At 46.4% G+C, this 17718-nt stretch overlaps 1 protein-coding gene across 1 annotated transcript in view; it reads left to right on the plus strand.

The window, feature by feature from the left end:
* Positions 1-1101: 1101 nt before the first annotated feature.
* FNDC3B (fibronectin type III domain containing 3B) overlaps positions 1102-17718 on the plus strand; it is a 267953-nt gene continuing 251336 nt past the window's right edge. The window contains exon 1 of the mRNA XM_053390554.1: positions 1102-1347. The gene's annotated coding sequence lies outside the window, so the exon portion shown is untranslated. The remainder of the gene's footprint in view (positions 1348-17718) is intronic.

Here is a 17718-nt window from a genome sequence, read left to right on the forward strand (position 1 = left end):
AATTTCAAAGAAAAAAACTGTAACGGGAGCATTGCAGACATTCCATATATACTGAGTCATGGTTTTTTTTTAAAAAAACGCAGGAATTCTGTATCCACTTACGCGGAAGTAAGCCGCATTGAACTCAGTAGGACTTACTTCTGAGTAGAGGTGTATAGGATGGCATTGTTAAAAAAAAACACTTATGGGGTTTTTTAAAATAAAATGTGCTACTCAATCCATACTTCAAGTTGAGAATAAGCTGTTTCTTTGAACATAGTGAATGAACAGGCATAACTAAGATTGCTGCGTTACACACACAAAACTCTTGTGTTATTTTGGAAGGAACGGCCAACTTGGTTTTCAACTTGCAATTGTTGGGGCAATTATTCTGTATCCTCGTTCTGTCTCCAGCATGGATGGGCGGGTGAGATTAATGTTAAGGCACAGCATAACTAAACTGTTATTAATTGATTTTGTTTTATGTGCCCTCGGGGGGGATTATTGCGGGGTAACAAACCGCAAACGGGGGGGTGTGGCGGATGAATGGGAGAGGAATGAATTAGCGCATCCTGGGAGAATGCGGGGAGGGGGGCGTGTGTTCAGAGGCGCCCCCTTCAGCCTCGCTCCTCTTCTTCGCAGTCTGATCCAATGCACGCTTGTACAGACTGAGCAACCCCCCCCTTCAAAACAGGGGGGGAAAGTGCAAAAGCCCCCCGCCCTCAAAAAGGGGGGGAAAAGAGTGCATTGGCACGCAGGCACGCAACTCGGACCTGTGCGCTCTTACTCGAGTTCAGTAAGGCTCTGCAAAGTGTGTCCCAGTAGGGTTTACTCTTGAGCAAAGTGTGTTGGAGATGGCAGTCTGGGTAGACTCGCTTGCTCCTAGCATCATCATCATACTATATTTTTTTTAACTCCTCAGTCTTGCTGGAGGAGAAATAAAGGGGGCACTCCGTGCTTTATTTTTTAACGCAAGGCGGTTAATAAATTTACAAAGTGCCTCTTTTTTCCCTCTCTCTCTCTCTCCCCACCCTCTCCTTTTCCTCCTCCAGGCTCTGGTTTTTCTGCGCCCGCCTCCCTCCTCAGCTGATTTCTTTTTTTCCCTCCCCCTCTCCTTTCCCACAGTAGCTTCTAATCCAGACTGTATGGTATGTGGGCTGGTCACAAATCCCCATGTGGTCCGACATCATTGACATGGCGGAATCCCCCACCAAACCCTACTGGTAGTTATTCCAGCTCGCTCGCCTGCCCGCCCAGCCACACAGCCCGGGGATTTACCGGACTTGCCCGCCCGCCTCCCTCTTCCGAAGAACGAGCAGGGCCATTCTCTCCAAGACAGCACCCCCGAGCCCCCGTTTCCAACACAAGGTAAGCGAAAAGGCTGCTCTTATTAGGCGTCTTTCTCTCTCCCCCCCCCGTATCAAACCCCCCCAGGCTAGAAAATGCCAAGCGAGAGGCGGATTTCCCTCCCCTCCCGCCCCGCTTTGCAAATGCAAAGAAAAGATTCGCTCCGGGGCTTGTATTCTGATTGCAATTCAAAAAATAAAGACGCCGAGTTTAATATAACTCGGAAATACTGGAGCTTCTCTCCCCCTCCCCAAACACCTCTCTGCCTTTTACTACTCCGAGTGGGTTTTGCTACGCCCCCCCCCCACGCCTCTTCCCAATCCGGATTCCTTTTGTTTCCGAAGTGGAAACTCCCCGAGTGTGAACGGTGTGTGTGCTCAAAAGGATGCGTCTAGCCTGGGCTTGCCTTGGGGGATCGGGATCGGGAAGGCGGTGGGGAGTAAAGTGGGGGGGGGCAAAGGCTCCCCGGAGAGAAGGAGCAATGAGGGATCTCCGGAAAGTTTTGGGTTTTCTCTCTTTCCAGTTTGCTGCTTTCCCGACGCCTTTAGGATCTCTTCGATCCGTGCGCCCCTCTCTCCCTCGCCGCCTCATTGCCCAATTACTCCTCGTTTAAGTTACACCACTATTTTTTCCAGTACTTTCGGGTCCTTGCCAACGCAAACTCTCTGGAAGGAGCAACTAGGGACTCACGGCTTGCTCAGTTCTTAATTTTTTTAGGGGATAAATGCTTGCTGGGGTGGGGGAAACGGAAGAAGAGAATGCGAAGTAGACTCTTTTTTTGGAGAGGGCACCGATTTCCTCGCCGTTGCAAATTCAGAGTGGCAGGAGAAGTCCATTCCTTCTCTCGCTCTCCCCCCCCCCCGCCCATTTCCTGGAATTTGGCTTGGGAACGAGGCCTTGGATGCAAAGGGTTAGCGGCGGAGACGCGGGCGCCTGATATATATATATTTTGTGGGTCTGGTTGCGTGGAATGGAGGAGGGAAGAAAACGGTTTGCTGCTGGTGCCGGAGCCCATCTGTAAGGGAGCCAGCCTGAGTGCTAGAGCTGCAATACGATTTCGTGTGTGTGTGTGTGCATTTTTATTTTTTTTTACTGGGAAGGCGAGAGAGGGAGACAGACACACCATCATAACCTAGCAATCCAGACAGGCTCCTCGCCGCTGCCTTTTCTGCCCGGCTGCCCGCCCTTTTGCTTGGGCGCACTTCCTATCGTGTGCGTTAAACAGGGGCTTCCATCTCCGGCCTCCTGGCTTGCCCTCAATCCACATCAAACTTAAAGGATCGCATTATTTAATATATATATATATTTAAAAGCAACAAAGCAACGCAGGTTTCAATGCAAAAAACAGCAACAACACACCCAACCCCCGTTGGGAAGCGTAAAAATGGGATTTTGCTTGTCTCCCTACGGGATCTTATATGTTCGTGCGTGAATGCAAACTGTGCCCCTCCCTGCCAACGACCGGGGGGGGTTGTGTTGCGCGTGAGTAAAGCGGGGAGGGCCAGACGGGGGGATGGAATCCGGCCCGCGCAAAGGCGAAGGTTTGGCCCGGGGTTCCTCCGCTGCGCGCCAGCGTCGCGCACTGCCTCGCAGCCCCCTTCTGGATGATGCCTTGGAGGGAGGTTTTGATACCCTTCAGGTGGAGGCAAACCAGCCAGCGCTGCTGCTGCTCCTTCCTGTCGTTGCAACGCAGCCAGAGGCTACCCGGTCGTCCCCCCCCCCCGCCCCGGTGTTTGTTATTAATTTTTGCGCTTTGGGAAGGCGAGCCGAAGCCTTTCCAAAATGTCTGGATCCAGGGGGCACGTTGGAGAAAAGAGACCGAGACACACGCAGACGTCTCTCCTCCAGCCCGTCCTCCCACCAGGCCCCTCCCTTCCTCGCTGACGCCACTGGCAAACGGAGCGGGGGGGGGGCGGAGAAAGGAGGGGGGAAATTAAAAAAAATATATCTGGAAACTTTTGATTTCCCGTGCCAGACGCTCTCTTCTCCTACCGCCACCCACCCCCTTCGAACAAAATGGCACATTACCAGGAAATGGAACGCTGGAAGAAGGAGGGAGGAGGAGAAGAAAAACTTTGCGAAGCAAAAACTCTTGCTTCTCCCTCCCTCCCCATCCTTTAAAACGTTTCACTTAATTAGCTCTTACTTTTATTTATTTTTGCCCCTCTGATGATGTGCTTTGCCATTCCGTCAAAGAGAAATTCGCTCGGACCAAGGCCAAAGAGTTTTTTTGGGGGAGCGCTTTCTCTGAAGGCAGAATCTTTTAATTGCACCCCTTTTCTTTCTCATTTTTCTTTTCCGCCAGCAGTTATCTTCTGGCGTTTGTACAGTCGAGATCTTGTCTGTGGGATGGAAGGGGAAGGCTGTAGCAAAGGAGGGGGCAGAGGAGGAGGAGGAAGCGAAGACTCAAGTGTCAAGAATGTGCTTCTCAAAAAAAAATTGTGGAGGGGGGGGCCCTGTTTGAAACCTGGGGAAAATGGTGTTTGGAACTGATTACTCTGGCTGCAGAAGTGTGTGGCTGGCTTATATTGAGTCAGACCATTGAGCTTTGCAGTCTTTGGCATTTTCAGACCTAGGACCCACCTACAAACCAAACATGCATTTGGGGACCAATTTCTTTCGTTTTTTTACAGTATATTTTTGTATAGGAGTGCTGGTGCTGTCGTGACTCACCTGGGATCAGGCTGTCAGTTGGAAGGCCAGCTGACTGCTACATCTTTCTGGGGTTGTAGGTTTTTTTTTTTTGGGGGGGGAGCATTGAACCCAAAGCTTTCTGGATGCAAAGTATGCACTGTGCCAATCCTAAAAAGGTTCCCCAACCACCTCCTTTGTATCATGTCTGCTCAGCACTGATCTCTCATGTAGAAGTGGTAATTCTAGGTGCAGCTTGGAATGTTTGGAATTTTTACCACTGATTTCCTTCCTACTGGAGAGGCCTCCGTTGAGTGCGCTTTGCAGTTCCTCACTGGTTAGCCTCAGTCTCGATCTGTGCACTAGGGGATTCGCTTAAAGATTTGTTTTCCTGTAGGTGTAGAATTGGGCCTGGAAGTGAATTCAAATCCTGACTTTGCTGAGTGACTGTGGGGATAAGATAATCTGCCAGCCTCAGATTTCCCAAGCATAACAGCAATATATGCCCAGTGAGATAAAACAAGGAAGAATGGGGAAATCGCTGCTAAATGGACCGTGTTTCTTCAGATAGAGCATCTTTTTCAAGCCTTCCGTTTGTTTCAGGGGGGTATGGGAAGTGCAGTTGCAACAAGAAGCAGGAAATGGAGGGAATCTGGTGTAATTACACTAGGATGAAAGTATAGCCAAAAAGGCAAAGGCAAAGTTTTTTCTCAGATGATGCCGGGCACCACCCGTTTAAAACACATTTACAGTGGTACCTCGGGTTACATACGCTTCAGGTTACAAACTCCGCTAACCCAGAAATAGTACCTCGGGTTAACAACTTTGCTTCAGGATGAGAACAGAAATCATGCTCTGGCGGCGCAGCAGCAGCAGGAGGCCCCATTAGCTAAAGTGGTGCTTCAGGTTAAGAACAGTTTCAGGTTAAGAACGGACCTCCGGAACGAATTAAGTACTTAACCAGAGGTACCACTGTATATCACTAGCAGTCATGGCTTCCTCCAGAGCTATAAGTCCCAACTACAGTTCCCATGATTCTTTGAGGGAACCTACGAGTGATAAAATGACACTGCTTGAAATGTCTAGCTGTGACCAGTTGTTGATGTTAGTGGGATGTTTGTGGCCTGACTTTTTTCTTATGGTTTTGGTCGTCATACTGTTGCTGGGCGAGGGGGCAGCAGCATTACTGAGTGTTCTTCCATATGAAAAATAATCCTGTTTTACAGATATATGAAGGCCTGAGGCCTGTGAAACACGGATTCTCTACCAGGTTCTCCCTTTCGACCCCATTTCGTCTTAGGCGGGGTCAGCAGACTTTTTCAGCAGGGGTCCGGTCCACTGTCCCTCAGGCCTTGTGGGGGCCCTGGACTATATTTTGGGAAAAAAATGAACGAATTATTATGCCCCACAAATAACCCAGAGATGCATTTTAAATAAAAGCACACATTCTACTAATGTAAAAACACACTGATTCCCAGACCGTCCGCGGGCCAGATTTAGAAGGCAATTGGGCCGCATCTGGCCCCTGGGCCTTAGTTTACCAACTATGTTCTTAGGCAGGCATAGGCAAACTCGGCCTTCCAGATGTTTTGGGACTGCAACTCCCATCATCTCTGACCACTGGTCCTGTTAGCTAGGGATGATGGGAGTTGTAGTCCCAAAACATCTGGAGGGCTGAGTTTACCTATGCCTGCTTTTAGGCCTTGACACAACCCTCCTGTAGAAAACTGGCATGTGGTGAAGGGTTCTAGCCTAATATTCAGTGTTAATGACGGCTTTCCTCTTTGTAGGAAGAATTGGGGGTAGGAAATGGACCTTCATTTTCTTTGGCAGGGAGAAGACTGTTCTGTGGATTATTATTATTATTTCCAAAAAGGTAGATTCTGGGGCTGGGGGCTGGGAACTTGCAGATTAGTCAGCTCTTGTGTGGATCCCAGGAAGCATATTTGTGGGAGGCAGAGGTGTTTTGATTAAAATAATAATAATAAAAAGTGGCATCTTGTCATCGTTAGAATATTCTCCCATAATACTTGTGGGTGGCTGCTTCGCAGAATCATTCCTGTAATGGTGCTGTTGCTTAATTTATTTTGCACGGGGCAGAAAAACTGTCTAATTCACTCCACTAAAGCTTGTAAGCTCAGGAAACTTTTCCAATTATTCATTGGGAAGTTCATTTTTTAACTTGCCATAAGGGCATACCATCCCTTGTCTTGCACATAGTTTCTGAGATGATGAAGAAGAAGAAGAAGAAGAAGAAAAAGAGTTTGGATTTGATATCCTGCTTTATCACTACCCTAAGGAGTCTCAAAGCGGCTAACAACAAGGCCAAGTGAAATGGGGTTTGTGGGTCTCATCCTCTTCCTTGCTTTTCTCTCTCCTGAGGGCGGTTCAATGTAAACAAGTAGCCGAAATGATACAGGGCAGAGACAAGGCCAAAGAGGTTAACAAGGCTTGAGTGTGTATTTATATTGTATGAAGTAGTAATCAAAGGCTAGGAAAAAAATCTAGGCACCTAAAAATGTGGTGCCTAGGGTAGAAATTACCTCTTCCCAACACCTTGGTCATCATTCCTTGACTTGAATGCATTCCATTTCAATTTCCCTTCATGTTTTGGTGCAAAGGAAGGATTACTTTGCCATTTATTGACCATATGAAGCTTTAAAGAAAGACCACGGTACATCTATCTCAGCATTGCCTACTGGGATTTCAGCCAAGGGACATTCCCACCCCTACCTGAAGGCTGAAGCCGGGATCTTCTGCATTCACAGCCGACGTCCAGCCACTGAGCTACTGCCAATAAGAACTGTTTTACTGCACTCAGCAAATTTCAAAACCCCTCTCAGTACTCTGGTTTGTGGGAAAGCCATGTTAATTTCAGAAGATAACAGCCAGCCTTTCCTCATTGTCATATGGACAATGCACAGATTAGAAATTGATGGCTGAAGATAATGAACCCTAGTTTGATTTGCTTTTAAGTGTGTGTTTAATTTTTACACCATAGCTCCTCTAGCAATTAAAAACAGGCTTTCCCAGTCTTGGGCTATAAAGTGCACAATTATAAAAGGGAATCGGACGACTGCTTCAAAAAAAAGAGCCTGTCTTGTGCACCTGTAGCTTGTATGACTCTTGTGTTCCTGAGGCAATTAGATATTTGGCATAATAGCTTTCCATTCTTTAAATCAGGGGTCGGCAACCTAAGGCCCATGGGCCCACAAGCGGCCCACAGGGGTCATTTAACCGGCCGCCCCCGAGCCACCTGCTTGGCAAGTCCCCACACGCTGCGCTAAACCATCACAGTGGGGACTCGCTTCTGCGGCACCGGAAATCTCATTTGCGCAGATGCAGACACCGGAAATCGCGGATGGGCGCGATCCGGCCCATGGAGGGATCTCCGCTGGAGTGAACTGGCCCAGGCAAGGTAAACCTTGCCGACCCCTGCTTTAAATACACTGGCTCAGTTTGCATGTCTCGGCTCAAGTAGACAGGCTCCTGGAGAGGAGATTGTGGCCATTTTGCATCACCTTTGCTGCTACTGCTATGCTCTACACCATGGTTTGGCATAGCGTGTCATCCAAGTTTGTGGTTTGTCTCAATCCAGACGAACCATGAGCTGTAAACTGAGGCTTGTTCTTAACGCATCAGTGACTAGACCCGCAGGAGGCAACTTCCTATGTTTTTAAAAGCAGAAGAGGAATCCATGCACCACAGAATTCAACTTGAATTTGGATTGCTTTAGCACAGTATCTGCTTGCTTATCATTGCTAGGTTTTTCTGGCTAAATAATTATGATGGAGAGAGTGGAATCGTGGAAGTCATTCTTCTCCCAAGAGAACAAGATGGTTTTTGACAGTATTTTCTGGGCAGTGCTGTTGATGTTCCTTCTTGCCTGCGCCATCATCTTCTTGGTCACAGTCCTCTCCTGGCAGAAAGCTACAGAGAGCAATCCAGAAGTTCTATGCATAATCAGTCCAATAACTGGTGTGGTTGGATAGCTTGCGCTTCGAACATAGCTCATGTCTGGTCTCTCATGGAAACTGAATCACTTGCCATTTTTAAAATGGCTGAGCTCATCCACCGATCTGAGGTCATTGCTGGGATAGTGATGAGACATTTCTTTTATAAAGTTTTCCAAGCCCATACCTGAAATGTTTATAGGCTGAACTGCATGCATAACTGTCCTGCTTTATGGAGGCCAGATGAGCGGTGGCGTTCGGTGAAATTTGGAGTATTGTATTTACTCGAACGTAACGCGGCATTGAATCTCATGCGCACCTCGGTTTTCAAAACCTTGAACCCCAAAAAAAGGAAAGAATTTGGTGGTGAATGTAAACATGCCATTGAATCGCACCCTAAATTTCGTGACATAATTTGGACAAAAAAGGTGTGCACGAGTAAATACGGTAGTTTCGTGGGTGTGCCCAAGGGACGCAGTTGCTCTTTTTTGAGACTTCTACTCTTACTTAGTATTTTAGAACTGGAGTTTCCTCTTGGCACATCTTACAGGAGAGCAAAGGAGTTTTGTAGTAGGGTTGCCATCTAGCTGGGATTGGTCAGTTTCTTCTAATGTGTATTTTTAGCATCTACTTAACGAAGCCAATATTTTAGTGTGCCAGCACATGATCTCTGGAACTCCCTGCCTGTTGTCCTTAGCTCCCTGCCTCGCAGTACTGTTTTATAGGCCTGCTGAATACTTCTTTGTTCCAGCAAGGCTGTGCAGACACACAATTCAGGCTTTACCTTTGTTTTCCATGATGCTTTTTGTGCATATTTGATTTTAATTGTGGGGTTTTTTTTGGATTTCAGTCATGCTTTGCATATAGTTGGACTTGTGCACCGCTTGTTGATATTTTTTAGCAAGTATTTTATAAATGTCATAGTAAGTAAGCAAATAAACGAATAGCATCACATGACGCAGAGATGGCGGAAGTTATATGCAAAGAGGTATCCATAATGAATAACCCGCCTGTTCTTTGAAGACATTATCCTTCATTAATCCAGTGGCCCTTTTCAGAGGTTGTCATAAGTGGGTGGCAGCCCGCCTTCTCCTCTATTCTGCTGATTCATAAATGTGGAAAAAAACAGCATCTCCCCCCTGCAAAATCAGTTGCCATAGTGAACCTTTTACGTCTTGTAGTTGTTTTGTAAGCTAGCACAGTTTGCCAGAGATAAGTTATACCATTCATTTAAAGAAGGGTCTGTGCTCCCCCCGCCCCCAAATGATTTGTTTCCTCTGCCGTGCATGGATTCTGGCATAGTAGCCCATTTGTGCCATTAACTGGTGAGAATGCTCAGGGTATAGTCCTTTAAAAAAAGTTGCTAGGCCTGGTTGATCCAGAGAAACAAGGCAGAACGTTCAGGTAGTATTCTACCCAATTTTTCATTGAGAAATTTGTCCACTTCCGTCTTCCAGTTGATAAGGGAAACCACAGCTATGACACGCGAGTTAAGCAATAACGTCCTGTGTCTATTTGCAAAAAACAGGAAAGGATGAGAAGGACAATTCGGTTGTCAGTTGCTGCCAGCATGGCCAGCACAGATCAAGGATGGAGGGAGATCCTAAGAGCTACAACTTTCTCATCTCTGATGGAAGGGATTGGGGATGCTCAACAGACTTCGCCAGAGAACTGTGTGCACAGAGAACATGCATGCCTTTTACCACATGCAGAGATGTCTCTGTAGATGAATTGACACTGAAAGGAGAAAGTCTGAAATCCCACTGGCTATACCTGCTAGTTTTGAGAGTTGGAGTGAACTGTGTTTTTGTTTTTAACATTAAGTGGTTAAAATGCATGTTCTCAGTTTAGGGCATATTTTGTGGATATTGAAGATTTTGATATATTACTTTTTGCACCATGAGGAATACTGGGTTGTGGTTATTTGGAAGGGAAGTTCCGATGAAGGGAGTAGAAGGGGGAAATGTTCCAGGTTTGAGGAACGACAGCAGTAACAGAACACTGCAACTCCTACTCAGAATTCATAGGAATTCATGAGTCATTGTTCTGGTAGGTTGTAGCTTGGCATCCATGATCCTAAACTCATGACTTGGATGTGAAATCCATTTATTTCAGTAAAACTGGTGGTTGTGCTGTGATCTGTGTGGAAAGTAACATCTGAAAAGATGTTGCTTGCACCAGGAAATGCCTATCAAGGTATCGATAGGAGACTTCGCTGGGGAGAGGTCTCATTAAAATCTTAATAGAAACCTAAACATTTAACGGAGCAAATGGGTTGTTTAATTGTACCTATTACGTGATTAATGCTTTCCCTCTGTAAACATTTGCCTTGCCATATTGTCATTACCCAGTTGTTCGTAATTGTGCAAAACGAGTATTGTGTAATGCTTATTTTTCTTAATGTGTGCCAAAGTCATTTTGAAAGTTAAAAGCCTAAACTAGATATAACTTTTAAGTAAAGTGGCAGGTTCATAGAGAAGGTAAAGGGGGGGGGGAATCCAAAATACGAAAGCCTGCAAAAGTTTTGCCATTCTTTCAGTATGGGTCTAGAACTTACTGAACAAAAACCACAATTTACCTTGGAATTTCCTCTCTCTCTCTAACTGAGCAGAAATGGTGTATGAGCTGTGTTGGATATCTCCATCTCAGCAATAATATAGGGTTGTGAAAAACCTTGACAGAAATCCTGGCACTCATTTTTTCAAGTTCTCTCTCACGTTGTACCAGCTATATAGAATTCTTTCTAATAGGAGTCTAGCGTATCAAAAGCTTGCTTGTTTATGGCTGAGGTTTAGTGTCACTGTGCGATCTGCCCCTAGAGACCAAAGGTATGTGGGAAGAGAGGAGCTTTTCAAACAACAAAGGGGAAATAGGAGCTGATAGATATACAATGATAACAGGCCATCTACAGGCAGGAATGTCCCTCTATTTGAAAACAGATAAAGTCTTTCAACATTCTCTCTTTCTTACTCCCCGGAATTTGGTGGATGGCTTTTTCCCCCTTTTTTCTTTTTAAGAAGCTGCTGTCTATGTGTCTTATGTGCGAGAGCAGTAAATTCTTCAGAGTACTGGATAGCGAGAAAGAAAGATGGCTTTAAAGTGCATTTGTTCTTGAATTTGTAACACCACCCAGGAGAAAACATTCAAGCAGCAGCTGAAAGCACATTTATATGGAAGTCAGTTCTGCTGTAAACAGTGAGTTCTGTGCTGGGCATCACCTCCCAGGAACTTCTTGTGAATTAAACGTGCATTAAATGAATGAGAGATACCCGGGCATTCCTTCCATGCAAGCTGTGTTCATTTCAAGGGGGGGTTGGTGCTGGAGATATTCTTGATGGGTTCCTTGTTTTTGATATCAATGGCTTTCCAGCTTTTCTGGGGAAAGTTGAGGGTTCCTGGCTGGTCTTGCGAACAAGATCCTGCAAAAGACAGAATGGAGTTTGCAGGGGAAGATTGGCACATTCTGATGAGGCTGCCCAATGTGCATTGAAAGGTGTGCTCAGTCCTAGAATATCCTCTGAAGCACCCAGGTGCTGAAATTGTTCCTTGGCAAACCGGGGTCTGAATGGTGCAGCTCAAAGCTTTTAAATGTTGGTCCTAGAAAGTGGGAGAGCTGTCTACTCCAGGCAGCAAAATGTTTCAAGGAGGTGTAAAGCTTAAGTGATTGGTTTATATAGGATCTGGGTGTCTACCAGTGATGCAGGTTTAATGGGAATTGGTGGGGTGTACAGTTTATTGCAGTCGGAGCAAACAAAGTGTGTGTGTAAACGGAGTCGGTGAAGTCCGGTGGGAAGAACCGTGCAGTTTGCTGCCTTCCTCAGGGAAGCAGAGTTCTCTAAGGACATTGCACTGAAGGCAACGATTTGCAAGGATGAATTGCTCACCTGTGTAGTGTCAGAGGTTTTTAAAGATTAGAACGGCTGTTCCGAGTGTGTTTGTTCTGTGATTTTTCTAATAGGGTGTCTGAAACTGTGTCCGTTAAAGCTTAAGCCCCAGCAGGGTGCCGCAACAAGCATCGATGCGTCTTTGCTGTATCAGATTAATAGGACTACGCTCGTGACTTATGGGCTAATCTTCAAGTAGCTGCATTATGATATAAATTGGAAAATGTTGCATAATAATTTAAAATGAATGGCACTTTGCAATTTATGTAGTTTATATTGGAAGCTGCACAGAGGGCTGGGGCAACCCCGTCAGATGGGTGGGGTATAAATTATTATTATTATTATTATTTATTATTATTAATTTCTTCTGGTACTGGATGCAGTTCTGTGTTTCTGAAAGCCTCTTAAAGCTAATCAGCACTCAAATTTCAGTTCTGCCATCCACTTCCAGAGCTCTCAGGACTCAGCAAGGGGGTCTTGGTCCCACTGTGAGGGAATTCCTTGTACCAGGCTGGGTTGTGTATGGAAATGAGACATAAATGAGGGTAACATAGTAATGCAGAAATCCAGAATACACCAGAACGGTGGAATGCTTCTTTCAGGCCTGTTTTCCGTGGGGAAGGGACAAGGAAGGCTTTTTAAGGTCACTCAAGCACCCATGGATGTCATATTGGCGATCCCTGCCCTATAAGTTCCTTTGGGCCTCAGGAGTTGGAGAGAACCAATGTTTACCTGAGTCTGTTTGTAGTATAGCAGCCATTGTTTTCTTGGCAAGCTGGGCAGATTTTATTGGCTTGTTCCCACTGCCTAGGAACTGCTGTTGGACAAAAACCGACAAGAATTTGATTTTGGCAGTGCTGCGGATCTCAAAGAAACTGGGGGTGGGGTATATGTGCTTGTGTGCACACACTTTAACCGTCACAGCGAAGTGACATTTACTACTTTCTAGCTATATAATACTACGCAAATGGAAAAGTGCCTTACAGTCCTTAATGGCGGTTGCCCTCAGTGGTACTGTGAATGAGATCAGTCTCGCTTCTAGGGGGGACAAAGAGCGAGGGTCTGTGACAAGCCAAGGTTGCTGAATTAAAATGCAACAGTAAACCATAGTTTGGTGGTGAGACTGTGCAGTCGTCATTGTGGGATTGGTGTTTAGGTGGAATGGGAAAATGGCAGGGGGAGAAGAAAGGAAGAGACCTAGAAGCTCATTGTATAACAAGGCAGATAAAAATAGATTTCTAGATCAGGTAAAGGTACTGTTGGTATCAAGGCCTACAGAGATTTGGACCAGTGACCTTTAGCTGCAGTTAATAGAACAGACACATTGCACACACCTGAAGTCCACCCGACCTTCAGCTGCAATGGCTCATGGTCAACTGAGCTGCAGAAATGGCATGATGTGGGCTGTTCTTCCTGTGATGGCTTTTGGTAGTCTTACAAGGTAAAGGTAAAGGGACCCCTGACCATTAGGTCCAGTCGTGGCTGACTCTGGGGTTGCGGCGCTCATCTTGCTTTATTAGCCAAGGGAGCCAGCATACAGCTTCTGGGTCATGTGGCCAGCATGACTAAGCCGCTTCTGGCGAAACCAGAGCAGTGCACGGAAACGCCGTACCTTCCCACTGGAGCAGTACCTATTTATCTACTTGCACTTTGACGTGCTTTCGAACTGTTAGGTTGGCAGGAACAGGGACTGAGCAACGGGAGCTCACACCCGTCGCGGGGATTCGAACCGCCGACCTTCTGATCAGCAAGTCCTAGGCTCTGTGGTTTAACCCACAGCGCCACCCGAAGTAGATGTGCTCAAATGGTAACTCATTGTGTGTTTTGCAAGCTGCTTCGGGAAGAATGTCTCTTAAATCCCATTATAGCGCTGTTAAACTACAGTACTCTGCTAAATTACAGTACCCTTGGCCCCTGCAGCTGCATATTTCGAGGGAATATGGTCAGTGGAGGAAAAGTCCTGTATTGGGGAAACTTCTTGCACTGAACATAAATTTTTGAACCCTCCGCTTTAGACGAGCAGGAGTTTCAGGAAAAGCGCCCCATGTTCTGAATGGGAATAGCAGATCCACTGTGGATTATATTCTGTGGTTTTAAAGCTATAGAGTAGGAATTTCACACCAATCACTTGCCTTGCTTCGTGTCTTCCCTGCGTGTTTTGGCCTGGCTGGAATCCTAGAATTGTAGGGTGGGGAGGGACCCAAGGGTCATCTAGTCTGACCCCCTGTATCCTCCAACTCTGATAATGCCTCAAGGTTGCATGGATGGAGAGAGGGTTGTAGACACTAGCCTGGGCTCATCATCTCTGGGTCATGTGTTCAAGCCACACATTGGGCAAAAGATTCCTGCATTGTAGGGGGTTGGACTAGTTGACCCTCGGACATCCTTCCAACTTTGCAATTCTACGATTGTAAGTAACGCTCAGATTCGTTGTTGCTCCGCCTTCTTTTTGCCTCTTGCCCGCTCACCACTGGAATATGCTCCCTGGAAGGTGGCCCTCGGGGCGAAAAAGGGGTTCTCCTGCGCTGTTAGTTTAGGAGATTTTTCTGAGGGAAACAGTTTTATTCAGAGTGGATTCAGACTGTTGGAAAACCCATCTGTTTGATCATAGTTGGGACAACAGTTTGCGACTCTTAGCAAAAAGGTGAGAGATTTGTTCCGATGCCGGGGGTCAGATGACGGCAAGATTTTCATATGCTAGTTTCCACTGAGTCATCTGTAGAGTTCAGGAGGGGGAGTGCTTGCAAACTGGTGTCATGCACTGGCAAGATGATTAGGAAATACTTTGTTTTTAAAAGCCAGCCTTCTTCTTCTTCTTCTTCTTCTTCTTCTTCTTCTTCTTCTTCTTCTTCTTCTTCTTCTTCTTGCAAGGAAGCTCTTGCACGTTATAGTTGTGTAGCCGTGGAAGGTGTTATCACGGAATAAAGGCGTTGCATTATAGAGGAGCTCCTTGCTTTTAAAATGCCACCTTGAGAAAAGGTGAAATGACAAGGAGGAGGTCTCTGTGGGATGATTGCTTGTTTCACCTGCTGCCAACTGTTTCTTGTCTAAGGTTTATGCCTGCAGTACTAGCACAATTCTGTATTTGTCTATTTCTAAGAGAGTCCCACTGTGTTCAAAGTGACTTGCTTCCCAGGTCAGCATGCATAGGATTGCAACCTCACTGTTCTTAAACTTGTCTTCTATCCTGTCCGGTAGGCTCAGGGCAGCATGCCTTGTTTTAAAATATCATTGCTCAATGCACACAGAAGGTCTATAACCAACCCTTCTGAGAGAATTAACCTCAAAGGTCAGCAGGGGTTGTGTCATCATTGTATCTTGAGCAGTTTCTTCTAGGAAAGGAAGTTGCCCCTGAGGAAGACATCCACTCAGTGTATTGTTCCTTAAAAGTCTGCAGAGTTTTGTGGCATCTAAAAGTCCCCTGAAAGATTTGTTGTGGTGCAAGCTCACTTCATCAGATGGTCTCTTCTGCACAGAAATAAACCTGGGAGGGTTTATGGCCCCTCAAGAAACTTTCAAGAGCAGCTGGCCAGGGCTGCATACACAGCATACATTTAAAACACCTCGCCACAAGAGAGTCCTGGGAACTGTAGTTTGCGCCTCGTGGAACTACAACTCCCAGCGCCCTTACCAAACCACTTTCCCCAGATTATTTGGGGAGGCGGATTCTTTAAATATATATTGTGTACGCACCCTAGCAGTGTTATCTCTTTGGAAACATTTACAGTGGTACCTCGGGTTACAGACGCTTCAGGTTACAGACTCCGCTAACCCAGAAATAGTACCTTGGGTTAAGAACTTTGCTTCAGGATGAGAACAGAAATTGCGCGGCAGCAGTGGGAGGCCCCATTAGCTAAAGTGGTGTCTCAGGTTAAGAACAGTTTCAGGTTAAGAACAGACCTCCAGAACGAATTAAGTTCTTAACCCGAGGTACCACTGTAATATTTCTTGGGCACCGTCTGAGGACTGTTTTCTCCTGTTCCCTGGACTGGTTCCTCTCCCTCTCCCTCAACTTCGCTTGTGCGCTATCCTTGCTTCTGTTCTAATAACTGCAGAGACAACCTGTTTCCTGAGGTGGAGAGACAAAAAGTGATAAGGAAAGGAGCTTTACCTGATAAACGCCAGCCAGGCCAGGCCAAACCTTCGTGGACCGGATGTGAATCATAGAATCATAGAATCATAGAGTTGGAAGAGACCACAAGGGCCATCGAGTCCAACCCCTTGCCAAGCAGGAAACACCATCAGAGCACTCCTGACATATGGTTGTCAAGCCTCTGCTTAAAGACCTCCAAAGAAGGAGACTCCACCACACTCCTTGGCAGCAAATTCCACTGTCGAACAGCTCTTACTGTCAGGAAGTTCTTCCTAATCTTTAGGTGGAATCTTCTTTCTTGTAGTTTGGATCCATTGCTCCGTGTCCGCTTCTCTGGAGCAGCAGAAAACAACCTTTCTCCCTCCTCTATGTGACATCCTTTTATATATTTGAACATGGCTATCATATCACCCCTTAACCTCCTCTTCTCCAGGCTAAACATGCCCAGCTCCCTTAGCCGTTCCTCATAAGGCATCGTTTCCAGGCATTTGACCATTTTGGTTGCCCTCCTCTGGACACGTTCCAGTTTGTCAGTGTCCTTCTTGAACTGTGGTGCCCAGAACTGGACACAGTACTCCAGGTGAGGTCTGACCAGAGCAGAATACAGTGGCACTATTACTTCCCTTGATCTAGATGCTATACTCCTATTGATGCAGCCCAGAATTGCATTGGCTTTTTTAGCTGCCACGTCACACTGTTGGCTCATGTCTAGTTTGTGGTCAACCAAGACTTCTAGATCCTTTTCACATGTAGTGCTCTCAAGCCAGGTGTCACCCATCTTGTATTTGTGCCTCTCATTTTTTTTGCCCAAGTGCAATACTTTACATTTCTCCCTGTTAAAATTCATCTTGTTTGTTTTGGCCCAGTTCTCTAATCTGTCAAGGTCGTTTTGAAGTGTGATCCTGTCCTCTGGGGTGTTAGCCACCCCTCCCAGTTTGGTGTCATCTGCAAATTTGATCAGGATGCCCTTGAGTCCATCATCCAAGTCGTTGATAAAGATGTTGAATAAGACCGGGCCGGAGGGGCTTGTGTTTCTGAGCGCCAAGACTGTTTTCGTTTACAATCTCTTTACGCCACAATAGCTTATGCTTTTAAGTTTCTGTGCAGTGCGGCAAACATTGTGGTAGAAGCTGTGAAACCTTTACAACCAAAGTCAGTTCCTGTGAAGGGTAGTTGTGTGTTTGCATGCTCTAATGTTGGGATATTGAAAGTGTTCCTGTTTTTCCAAACGGGAAATGGGGGTATGTTGCTGTGTCATAAAATGTGCTGCCTCGAGACAGGCCACCCTCACCTTTCCTAATAACAGGGACATATACCCCCTTGCTGTGTCCAGGGCAGCTGTTTACCAGCTCCATCAGGTACGCAGGCTAAGACCCTACCTGCCCACGGACTGTCTCGCCAGAGTGGTGCATGCTCTGGTTATCTCCCGCTTGGACTACTGCAATGCACTCTACGTGGGGCTACCTTTGAAGGTGACCTGGAAACTACAACTAATCCAGAATGCGGCAGCTAGACTGGTGACTGGGAGCAGCCGCTGAGACCACATAAAACCGGTCTTGAAAGACCTACATTGGCTCCCAGTACGTTTCCGAGCACAATTCAAAGTGTTGGTGTTGACCTTTAAAGCCCTAAATGGCCTTGGTCCAGTATACCTGAAGGAGCGTCTCCACCCCCATCGTTCTGCCCGGACATTGAGGTCCAGCCTTGAGGGCCTTCTGGTGGTTCCCTCACTGCAAGAAGCCAAGTTACAGGGAACGAGGCAGAGGGCCTTCCCGGTAGTGGCACCCGCCCTGTGAAACGCCCTCCCACCAGATGTCAAAGAGAACAACAA

This window comes from Podarcis raffonei, chromosome 5, assembly GCF_027172205.1.
Source record: "Podarcis raffonei isolate rPodRaf1 chromosome 5, rPodRaf1.pri, whole genome shotgun sequence".
In the NCBI taxonomy this organism is placed as follows: Eukaryota; Metazoa; Chordata; class Lepidosauria; order Squamata; family Lacertidae; genus Podarcis; species Podarcis raffonei.